Source organism: Fringilla coelebs, assembly GCF_963513975.1.
Source record: "Fringilla coelebs genome assembly, chromosome: 12".
NCBI lineage: Eukaryota > Metazoa > Chordata > Aves > Passeriformes > Fringillidae > Fringilla > Fringilla coelebs.
This window is the reverse complement of record NC_140038.1, coordinates 21685614-21697923: the sequence shown is the minus strand read 5'-3', so window position 1 is coordinate 21697923 and position 12310 is coordinate 21685614.

The following is a 12310-nucleotide window of genomic DNA, read 5'->3' as shown; positions in this document are numbered from 1 at the left end:
ACTACCCCAAGAGTGAAAATGGCCTTTTGCTGTCAGTGCTCGCGCTCACAGAACAGGGTTTGCACCGAGGCCTGTTGGGATCTTCTGGTCATTCTGTTTCAAGTGGGAAGTGCATGGGCTCCTGTTGTCAATCCAGGGTTCCCAGGGAGAGTTCACCTGGTGCTGTGTTGCCCCTCTGAGCTGGGAGCCTCTGCTCCTTCCAGCTCTTCCTGGAAAGGCTGAGCTCTTCCGGGCTGGCCTGAGGCAGGAATTGTTGCCTTCCCTTGTTGGCTTCCTTGGGGCCCTTGGCCCCCATGGAGGCTGGGTGTGCTCATGGTCGTGGCTCCTCAGACATGGCTGTACCCCCTGGAGAAGCTGAGGTGTTTGTAGAGCAGGAAACGAAATCTTTGCAAGGATGGACTGCTGGAGGCCAAGCCCCATGCCCAGGAAGGGAGGCCATTGGAAGTGGAGTCCCTGGCACTGCACAATGTGACCGAGCCTGGGGGAGCTCAGCTGGCCGAGCTCCCTGCTGGAAAAGGTGCTTTTACACATGGGAAATGATTGATTGAGGAGTGCTGGGGAGCAGTGAGGAGCTGTCCCTGTCGGGGTGACCCCGGCGGGAGGGTGGGGCTGTGCAGTGCCAGCACAGCTGTTCCAGCTGTGCCATTCCCCATGTTCCAGCTGTGCTGTTCCCAGTGTTTGGGCTGTGCATGCTGCCCCACGCTGTGTCCCTTTTTCCTTCCTTTGCTCCGATGTGAGGGTGGTTTCCTGTGCCGCGGGTGCGGAGGGCTGGGTCCCTCCTCGCCCTGTTTTCCTGCTGCCCTTTCGAGCCTGGCCGGCGCAGCAGCGCCTGTGCCAGATGCAATCCCGCCGCTGCTCTGTCCCGGGGCTGCTCCCTGCCCTGCTGCCTCGGGACAGCCAGGAGACAGAGGAGAGGAGAGGCGGGAGCAGAGCGATCCCTGCGGCACTGCCCCAGCTCAGCCATGGCCTCTGCACAGGTGAGTGCCCCCATAACCACGTCCCGGTGTCCTCCTGGCTGTGTCCTGCGTGTGCCGTGCCCCTGGGCCTCAGGGTGTGCTGGGAGTTGTGCCCTGCCCAGGGGCTGTGCTGGGGGGGCTTGGGGGCTCAGCCCCGACATGGCCAAGGGAAGGAGCCGGGGCTGTCAGAGCTGCTGGGGCTCTGGAGCTCTCTGCAAGGGACAAGGAGCTTATTGCAGAGGATAAGGAGCTAACGGGTCCCAAAGCCCATTAAGGTTCCATGGAGCTCCCTGTTACCTGCAATAGGCACGTGCTCACCGGGCTTTCCGCACTCTAATGCCACACCAGGATTATGCCAAGGCTTTGCCCTACTCCCTCCCGTTAATTATTAACTGGAATTAATGAGATGATGGGTGGAGAGATGCAGGGAGCGCTGCAGAGGATGCTCCCCTGGCCCATCTCCCCAAGGACCTGCTGGTGCCCCCGGAGCAAAGGCAGCACCAAAGCCTCCAGCCCCAGCATGGGTTCTGCTGCCTGTGTGGCCTTCCTGGGTGTCAGGGAGTTGTAATCAGCTTCTCTGGAGTAAAGCAGCTTTCTACAGCTGCCCTGGGCCATGAGCAGGGGGTGCCAGGTGCTGCCAGGAGCCACGTGTCCCCTTGAGGACCCTGCTGCTGGGTGGCAGTATTTGGTTTCCATTCCCATGGCTTCACCAGCTGCTGGAGGGTCTGGAAGGCCTTGGCCAGGCAGCACCCACTGGCCACATGAAAGGGAGGAGGGTGGGAGTCCCATGGGATCCAGTCCCTGTCCTGGGCAGGAGCAGCCAGGGCAGCAGGGCCCGGGAGCAGCTCTGGCTCAGCCGCTGCTCTCACCTGTAATTGGCACTGAGGGGTTGCTAAATGCAGCAGTGAAGGCTGCTGGCTAATTAGTTTATTCTATAAAACAGCCTTTCAGTAGCAGCTTGGTGATCTGGGAAAGGCCAGGCTGGACAGGGGTGTCATTACCTCATTAGGGCAGCTAATGGAGCTGGGAAACACAAACCTGTGCACGCTCCGCTGTGACACAGCAGCCGTGGCTCCGTGAGTCCCTGGTGTGGTACGGGCGCCCCTGAACCTGGGAAACCTTCCCGGGGGACAGCGCCGAGCAGCGACCCTGGCTCCCGGCCCCGCGGCAGCCCGCGGGCACACCCGCGGACCGAGGGAAGTGGCTTTTCCAGAGCCCATGCGGGTGTGAGCTGGCTCGGGACACCCTCCCTGCGGAGCTGCGGCCTCGCTATCAGCCCGACGCTCCCGCTGCCACAATCGCTGCTTTTGTTTCTGAACTGGGTGGGGAGTGGAAACCCGGCGTCCCTTCCCGTATAAAACAACAGGGGTTCGTTATCCAGGGCCGCAGTGCTCGCAATGGCACCGATGGAGCTGCTCCCACCCCTCTCCATCCCTTCTGCTCTCTATGGAGCTCTCCATGGAAACGGGATCAGCATCATCCCCGCGAGTCCCACAGCCATGCTGGCGTTATCAGGGCTGGGGCTCCGAGCTGGCACCAGCACAGCTCTGCCCTCCCGGTATTGAGAGGACGCTCCGTGCTTGAGGGACAGGTTGGCCCTTCCCTTCCCAGGACCTACGGCTCCATACAGCAGCAGAGCGGGCTCCAGTGCCCGCTGGCATCCAAGGGACAGCGGTGCAGAACAGGAGAGCTGCACTGCAGCGCCTGGGCTGTGCCGATTTTCCCTGTTCCTCCCTGGGTTGCTCAGTGCATGAGTGATGCCGAGAGGGAGGAATGCAGGGCTGGCTGAGCTCCTCCTGCCGCTGGCAGCCCCGACAGCCCGGTCCTGCTGCCAGCCCAGCACAGGGCAGGTATCGCCACCACACCCAGACCTGTGCGGGGAGCCCTGACCCCGACACCCCCAAGCCTGCGCTTGAACCCGGCCGCAGGTGGAGGTGATGCTCCGAGGAGGAGGAGGAGGGATAATTACTGGCCCGGGCCATCCTTGCGTGCTTCGTGGTCCAGCGGCTCAGCAATTAGCGCTTGGGAGAGGCCGGGGAGGAGCTCCTCGTGATCCTTTGTCTCTCGGAGTTTCCCAGCAGAAGCTGTTCCCCGTGATTTGCTCTGAAGTGTCGCTGCCCCAGCTGAACCTGTGCGGCAGCTGCTGCCTCACCTACCCGCAGGTCTAGGCGAAGAAAACGCTGGTCCCTCCATAAAGTCAACATCACAGTAGGCTCTGATTATATTTTGCAAACAGATGCAGTCACACACATCCATGATAATTTTTTTCACCCATGGAGAATTAATGATAGAGAAAAATTAATTTTAATTCACAAGTGGTGTGTCATCAAAAGGGATTTTTTTTTAATGAGGGGAAAAACAGTTATGCCAGAATTATCCCAGACTGGTGCCTCAGCCACTCCTCTGAGGAAAAGGGATCACTACTCCAGGAGCAGGGAAAACTGAGGCAGACGGAGGTGAGGGTTGGTGCTGGAAGGAGAAGGTGCATCAGGACAGAGAGCTGTCAGTGGCTGGCTTGTCACCTGTCACCTCTGCTCCATGCTCAGCTCCTGCATCCCCCAGGGCAGTGCCCTGCAGGAGTGCTGGGCCAGCTGGAGCTGGGAGCACAGCAGGTCTGCCCGGCTGCGACACCGGTGACTGAGGTTTTGGTGGGTGACCTGCAGAGTGTGGGCACCTTGTGTGCCACCCCAGCACCTCCTGCCCTCGTGTGTGGCAGCCAGGAGCTGTCCCCAGCAGAGCTGTAACCAAAGCTGGGAGGTGCCCCGAGCGGTGTCTGGTATGTCCCCATGGCCCGAGTGGGGAGTGCTGGTCTGAGAGCCCTGCATCCATTGGCATGTTTCTACTTTTAACACATTAAGGACTGTGTCTGTAACCTGCCCTAATTTTAGGCACCGGTCTCTGGCACTGAATCCCGCAGGGAAGAATGAGTGCAGGTGTAAAATTAGCCAGATTATTCTGGGCTGGCAGTTACCAGTGCCCCACCACGGAAATGTCCGGCTCAGCCGTGTGTGTGCCGCTGCCTCCCAGGCAGCCCTGCTCCCACCTCAGGATCAGCCTGCAATCACAATCTTGTTATCCACGTGGAGGTTTTGAGGGAAAGGACACCATTCCTGCATTTAGGAATTGATCCATGTTAGGGGCAGCTAAACAGAGTAGCTTTGCAGTCCAGTGATTTGGTTGGGAAGCAGAGACTGAACAAGGATAAATGGTGCGTTTCTAGGCTCTGCCGCAGCTGGAGAAGAGATTATGTGAAATAACTAACATGGAAATGTTAATCAGCATTAGCTGTAGCCCAAATTCCATTAGAGGAATGCTAAACAAAAAGAAGGAAAAGGCTGGGATTAGGGTGGCTTGGCAACAGGCTGTCCTCCCCAAAGTTTGGGTCTCATGCTCCAGGATTTAAGCTGTTATTTAAAATACAAGTAATTTTCTTTCCCTCCTTGGTGCAAACTCCAGAATGTCCAGGTGCAGAGCAGCTGGAACTGGCACAGGGAGTGTGCAGCAGTCTGGAACGCTCCTCTGAGGACACAGCACAGCAGCAGCTCCTTAGTGTGAGCACGAACATCCCTGCCCAGGCTGCTCCTGGCACTGCACTGCCAGGGACCAGTGTGGCAGAGAGGCAGTGACCGAGGGGGCTGCAGGGGACACGGCCAGGCTGGCCAGCTGAGGGGACTCTGAAAGGACATTTCTTGGGGTTTTGGTTTCTCATGCCCGGACGTGATCTCCTGAGCTTTTGGGGTTTTAACACTGAAAGTTACCTTATGTTCAAATGTTCACTCCCTCGTTTCAGTACTTTTCCCTGCTTGCTGTATCCTGGCCCTGTTTTACCAAGTTTTCAGAGTTAATATTTCTGAAGTAACTCAGGTTCCTCCTGTTCTTCCCCTAAGGAGCCAGGCTGGGAGAGCTGAGGGGCTCAGCCTGGAGAAGAGAAGGCTCCAGGAAGATTTTAGAGCCCCTTTCAGTGCCTAAAGGGTCTCCAAGAGACCTGGAGAGGGACTTTGAACAAGGGCCTGGAGGTACGGGACAAGGGGGAACGACTTCACACAGCTTTAAGGTCCCTTCCAACCCAAACCAGTCAGGAATTCTGTGATCCTGTGTTCTCATTCGAGCTGGAAATGCAGGAGGACGTGGAGCTGTGGAGTCTGACACAGGGGAAACCCCTAGGGCAGAGCTCACCCCAGTCCAGCAGAACTGGAAAGGGTTTGGATTGAGCTGTGCCTCTTCCCCCGCTTGCACTCTCCTGGAGGGCTGCGGGCCCTGCAGGGGATGGAGAGGGAGCGAAGCTGTGCAGTCACACACGCCGTGATCTCTGCGCACAGCTGATTGTTCGAGAGGCTCTTGTGGCAGAGGCCACTCTGGAATGCATCCCAGGCTGGATGGGAGGTGGAATCTGAGTGTGGAAGCTGCCCTGTAGCAGAAGTTATTTTCTCCATGGAGTTTGCTCACTGCACTTGAGAGACTGAGCAGGCAAGTGTGTTCAAAGAACAAAATCCAAGAGCAATGGGCACTGACACTGCTTAGCAGGGCTGAGTCTCACCAGCTAAAAAAAGCCCTGAACTGAGGAGCAGGATTGCCCCCGCAGCCAGGAAGCATTCCCAGGTGGGATGCTCCACAGCAGGCGCCATCCTGGCGCGCAGGAGGGGCTGATGTGGGGACAGTGTCTGGTGCCTGCTCCGGGCACTCACCACACCAAAAGGGCACGGCACAGCACTCCCAGCCAGGTTCCCAGGCTGTTTGGGTGCTCTGCCCACGGGTATTTTTTGCCTTCTCTTGAAATGACAGGACTTTGAGCAAAGCCATCCTTGAATAGCTCGGGCAGTGCAGATCGGCAGGGAGCCGGCTCAGGTTTCCCAGCTGCCGAACCCATCCAGCAGGTATTTCGGGCAGCCTCGCGGCTTTGTCCGGCAAGCTGTGGGGTGCCGGTGGAATTAGGACACTGTGTGCCTGCCCCTTCTCGCAGGACTGCTCCAAGGGCTGAGGCCTCTGCTCCACAGCGAGATCAGCTCCCGGATTTGCACACAGATTGCTGCCTAGCAGGAGCCGGAGCTCCTTTCCAGAACGAATCCTCTTCACAGGAAATTCAGCCCGTTTGCCATCGGCCAGCATCCAAGAGAGAGCAGTACCGGCAGACACAGGATTTATTTTGAGTACCGTGAACTTGGGGGTGCAGTAACTGGTGTGAGTGACAGTCGTGTGCCAGCCTCAGGTCACCCTGCTCTCCTGTGCCACCCCGGGGGCTGCTCATGCCCCAGCCCCTCTCTCTGTTCTGTGAGGCCAGGCTGGTTTGGCTGCTGCAGGTTCAGCTGCTCCCTCCGAGCAGGCAGGAGTTCAAACCCCGCTGGTTTCCCAGTGCTCAGCGCAGATGGAGAGCAGGGAAGGCCCAGCCAAGATAATGGCGCTAATTTGCGAGGCTCGGGGAGCTGTGTGGGGTTTCTCTGGCTTCAGGAGACGCTGCTGGTTGGGATTACTGTGGGAGACGCTGGGGTTGCTATTATTACACTGCAAATCCTGCGTGCCTGGATGATTGCTAACCTGGGACCCTGCTTGCTTTGCTCCTCATCACCCTAAAAATGAGTCCAGGATCTCTCCGTGCTGACAGGAGTTCTCAAGAAGAGACAGAGGGTGAGGGAGCTACTGAAGGTCACAAGGCTCCAGTTTCACTGTTGATCCATTTGAGCTTAAACAAGGCTCTGAGCTGCTGATGGTCCAACCCCAGACATCACACACACACAAGGATAAGAAGCTTAGGAAGAGCTTTGCCTTTGCTACTGACTCTAAAGCCTTGGAAAGTGCGCCGTGGTTGCCTGGCAGCTCTGTTTCCAGCGCAGCCGGCCAGCCCATCCGTGAGGATGGAGGGAGATGTGCTGATGACAGCAGCTATTTGAGATGTTTTTCCCTGAGCTGGGCTGGCTCCCCACAGATAGAGCATTGTCTCCCTGAAGACCTGTCTGCAGCTCTGCCAGTGCTCTGATGGATTTGCACGCTCTGTTGCCACAGAGTCCCGTTTTTCTCTCTCTTTTACTGCAAATGAAACAGTTAAACTGCAGCATGGTCACTCCCCGGCCAGACTGCTCCGTGCAGGAAGGCATTCAGCTCTGGTTAAGTTCCTTTTGATCTTTACATTCCTTTGGCTCCTTATCACTTCTCCTTATCCCTGCTGTTTGTCTGTCCTCCCATTTACCATAGTCCATGGTAAGGCTTTATCTCCAGGATCAAACCAGTCCAGGGGAGATCAGAGTTTCTCCTGACATTGCTCTGTCCCCTGGTGCAGCCCCAGGAGCCCTGGTCCGAGGTCCCTTTTGCCTCCATGTTCCTGGAATTGCATAATCCCATGGAAAGCCTGCCTGCTCCTGCTGATAAACCAAGGCAGTAGCAAACCCCACTTCTGTTTGAGGTGAGGGGAACCAGAACCAATTGGCAACAATGTCCCGATGGGAACTGAGAAGCTTTTGCTATGTCGCTTGCACCCACTTCTGTTTCTAATTCTACTTCCCACCCTCGGGTGTGGCCAGAGCACCGTGACACAGTTCAGTCTGTGTGGGACAAGCTGCCTTTGGTTCGCTTGGGAACTCAGCTCCCTTACACTTGCTGGAATGTTCTGCTTAATTAACACCATTTACCACACAGATACTGACACCACAGTGAACACGGGCTTGCTGGCTGTCCCTTGAGAGTGAATTTGCTTTCTCTCAGCAGCTGAGAGGCTCAGCAAGGCTTGGAGCCCCAAGGAAAGATGCTTTCGCTGTACACCTTCCCCAGTTACATTCCAAAACTTACTCCAGGCATCTGGAACAAGAGCTTACTGCAGTTCAGAAAATTAAATTCACCACTCCCCTGAAAGCACGTGTGAGTGGGGAAAAACTGAGGAGCTGTTTTCAGTCTTCATCCACAACCTGAACTTTACTCTCTCCTGCTGCCAAAACAGATTCCCTTCCTTTGGGGCGTTTTCTTCTTTTGGGATGTGTTTTAATCCGTAATGAATCCGCAGGACAGTCTGTTCTGTTGGCTCTCCCGGCAGCAGGCAGCAGCCCTGGTTTCTACACCCACTTCTGACCTGACGAACAGCCTTGCAGAGCCGTTCCCCACCTGCTCCGGTTCCCAGCGCTGCTCTGCTGGCCGCGCACCGCAGCTCTCCGGGAGCTCCTGCCAGGCACGGTTTGTACACACGCTGGCTCTGGGCACGGCTCCGTGTGCCTGTCGGGCACTGCTCTGCAGCAGCCGCGAGCAGCGAGGGACAGCGGCCAAGTTGGCACCGGGCACTCGCTCGGCTCCGAGAGGTTGGCACACGCTTTGTTTTTCCCGAGCTCGGCCTCAGGCCAGGCGGGCTCAGAGCTCGGTGTGCAAACGCTGCTGAGCGCAGGTTGCCGTCTAAACATGTTCCCTTCCTCCTCCCTTTCTGGGAACCCAGGACAAGATAGGGGTGAAAGGAGTAAGAAGAAAGGAGGCGGTAGTGATGTGGCGTCGGGCTCTTCTGCCAGGGAAGAGCCCACAGGATAAGAGCAAACAGCCTCAGGTTGTGCTACCCGAGGTTTAGGTTGGATATTGAGAAAAATTTCTTCACTGAAAGGGTTATCAAGCTTTGGAAGAGGCTGCCCAGGGAAGTGGTGAAGTCATCATCCCTGGAAGTTTTCAAAAAAACACTCGGATATGACTTTCAAGGAAGAGGTTTAGTCTGAGCATGGTGGTGGTTCCGTGGTTGACAACTGTACTTACTCAGAGGTCTCTTCCAGCCTTAACAATTCTGTAATTCCATGGATATAACTCCCTAGAGCTTGGACACTGGTTTGCTTTGGCTGTGTGTTGTTAAACCTTCCCATCGCTTGTCTGTACATCCCTGGGGCCGTGTCCCTCCCCATCAGCAGTGCCGGTTTGGGTTTGTGCACACCTGGCTGGCACACCTGGGGATGGGCAGGAGCTGCCCTGGGGAAGGTGGGAGTCAGCCAGGCTCCAGCGCCTGGCAGTGACCGTGTGTGTGCTCCTGCCCGTGTGGTCACTGCTGCTGCTGGGACGTGCCTGGTGTGACCCTGGGACTGGGTCCGAGGGACCCTGAACAGACATGTGTGTCCTGCTGGGGACACTGCACCCAGCGGGGTGGCAGGCAGCCCACGGCAACAAGGCCCCTCTGTCCTTGCAGTGGCCACTGGGACTCTTCCCGGGCTCAAGAGCAAAGGGAGATAAAATGATATTTTCCTCTCTGTGTGTGCCTGGCATGGGGATTAATTTATCCGCATGATTAAGGCAGCAAGTGATGCAGGAGGTGGCTGGGTAATTTAATGACCCAGGTGGAAACAGAAAGCCAGGAGCGTGTTTCCCTTTCAGTCGTGCTGGGGTTTGATTTTTATGTCCTGTTACAAATGGATTGATAAATGAACTCCCTGGAGAAGTGGAATATATTCACACTAATCTGCTTCTCTGTCATATGAAACTGCTGAGAGCCAGAGCTCGTTGAGCCTCTTTTTGGGGACAGATGTGGCCATGGCTTGTGCAGAGGGGGCTCCCCAGCTCCTGTGTGGCTGCAGGATGGTGTCACTGAGCACAGGTGGAGTCCTGGAGTCTGAGTCCCTACGGATATGGGCCTCACCCACTCAGTCAGTACCACCTCCTGTTGTGGAGTGCGTGACCACCTAGCTCTGTGATTTTGTGACTGATCCAAAAGCTCTCTGAATTCTGACTGAGGTAAGAGAATGGCACAAATGCTCTTCCACTGGAGCAGAAACACAGGCTCTGGCACTGTAACTCTGGAAATCCCACCGTGCTGCAGCAATTCCTTCCTCCTGCCTCGCTGTACAGCTTGGCTCCAATTAGTTGGTCTCGACTGCTACATGTGCAGGCCAGCACCGCTTCTATTTCAGGGGGACTTGCCAGAGATTAATTAGATCCCAGGCCTGCAGAGGACCAGCCAGCACATTTCGTGTGCCATTAACTCGGCACTTATCAGGCGAACATTGTCGGGATAAATCTCCCCTTTGTTGTGCTGCTGTAAGCGAAGGTTGTCACAAAGATGAGCTTTGAGCAGACACAGGGTGATGGTTTGGGAGCTGCATAAGCTGCTCGCCGAGCTCAGACGCCAGTCCCGGTCTGCTCACGGAACTGCTGAGGCGCAGCATCCACCAGGCCCTGAGTCAGTGCACAGAGATGTGCAGTGTCAGCCACTGCTCCAAGGAAACCTGTGCTCTGAAGGGTAAAATCACAGACAGAGAAGTCATGGAGCTGGGGAGAGCGGGGAACAGATCTCCAGCAGGAGCTCCAGATTTCTGTTTGGAAAGGATGAAGTGACCTTATCTCACCAGCCTCAGGTTGTGCTCTGCTCCTGGTGCCCACGCACTGGGAACACAAACCACAGCGGGCTGGCTTGTCCCGGCTCGTCTCACTTCCAAGAGAGCTGGGAGAATGTCTGGCCAGACAATGAGGGACAGGAGCCAAGAACCAGGAATGGCGTGATGGCAAGAGCGAGACAAAATCAAGGAGCAGAAACAAAAAAGGGGCTTGGGGCAACCTGGTCTGTGGAAGCTGTCCCTGCCCATGGCAGGGGCTGCAACTGGATGGCCTTTAAGGTCCCTTCCAACCCAGAGCCCTCCAGAATGTTATGATTCCATGATAAATCATCTAGCTAATCATCTAGAGGGGATGGGGCGTGCAGAGGGGTGATGTAGGGGGAACTACGCGCCAAGAATCTTAACAGCAGCAGCCTGAATTAATTTGAAGAGCAAAGTGAGAAGTCTGGAGAGAAAGCCTGTAGAAGCGTCCAGAATGAGGGAATAGTCCTGGCAGTGTGGTCAGGGAAGAGCCAGACATGGAATCTGCCTGGACTGCACTGGAACAGCCCGGCCTGGCCTGGGGACTGTGAGGTGAGGTCGGTTAGCTGGGCTCCCGGGGCTGCCACTCACACCAACAAGTCAGGCTCCAGAAATTCAACGTGAAACATCTTGTTCTGGCGCTGACACATCGGGCTGGGAGATGGTGTTCAGATAGGGAACTTCCTGCTTTGACAGCAGGGGAAAAACGGGAAGGTTCTGCTCCAGCTGCTCTGGCTGAAGGCTCTACCCTGCACAGAGCTGGCCAGTGAGCACCGCGGTGTGCCCGGGACACGCTTCCCTGGGATGGGCACAGCTGGGTCCCAAGGCTGGATGTCACCCTCTCAGTGCCACCCTCCCAGTGCCACCCTCTCAGTGTGAGCCCTCAGCAGAGGCATGGCTCAGCTGGCTGGGGCAAACGCCTGGATGTGTGTGATTATCAGGGGACAGGGAACGGCGCCGGAATTGGCCGAGCACTTGGAACTGCTCCGTGCAGCTTCTCGGCACTGACTCGAGAGCAAGGAGTTATTTTTAAGATTCTGCTTTCCCTCGTACTGGAATGACTCAGAAGGAGTTTCCTTTAAACAGCACAGATTTGGTGGGAAAAAGGAAAGCTACTGGTGTTAGCTTTGTCCCGAGAATGTGACAATATTTTTGTAAAGCTGAAACTTTGGGTAAACTTTTGGTGAGAGGCGTCCGGAGCTGTGGCTTCTGCTCCAGGACGTGCTGGAGTTCTGTTGGTGACAGATGCTGCCTGAAACATGGCTCTTCAGGGAGAAAAACACCACAAACTTTAAAAGGCGTTTGGGGCATACCCAGCCTGTCTCCAGAGCCCAAATCTGGGATTAATCCGTGCGGGACGAGGGGTCAGAGTGCCCAGGGGAAGGTTTCCATCCCGGAGCTCGCTGGACTCCCCGGCCACCCTGCTGTGCACAAAACGAGCTCATATTTAACAGCACCTTTTTCTTTCCTTCTTTCCTTCTTTCCTTCCACCTATGGAGGAACCCAAATGTTTGAACAGGGTTTGGCCAGATTGATTAAAAGGCACTGACATTTACCTCCAGCCTTGCTTATATTAGAGATCCATTGATCAAACAGCCCCGTTCCAGCTCTAATAAGCAAGGTCTTAAACCCAACCCATGGGCTGTAATTAAATAAATCTCAAGTAAGCTTTTAAACCTTCTGTCATCAGCGCAGTGTGATGGGGCTGTGAGGAAAATGGGGTGAGAAGGGGACAGTAAATAAGAGTTGGGACAAGCAGAAGTGAACTCAAACTCGGACATGCTCCCGCCGAGGCTGGAGTTCATTGTGTTGTTTAAACCGCTGCCTATGCCCAGCTCGGGCCTCTGCTGCGTGACCCCTTCGTTCCTTTGTGCACACCGGTCGTGTTTGTTACAGCCACGGTTCGCACGGCGGCCATGGGTTCGGATCGCCCGCCGCAGGCGAGCGGCGGGGCTCTGAGCTTCCCTCTCAGCCGCCGGGAGCTCTGTACTTGGAGGCGGGGTCCCCCCGGCACCAGGTACACCTGTCCCGGCTCTTTTCCCGGCTCTTTTCCCGGCG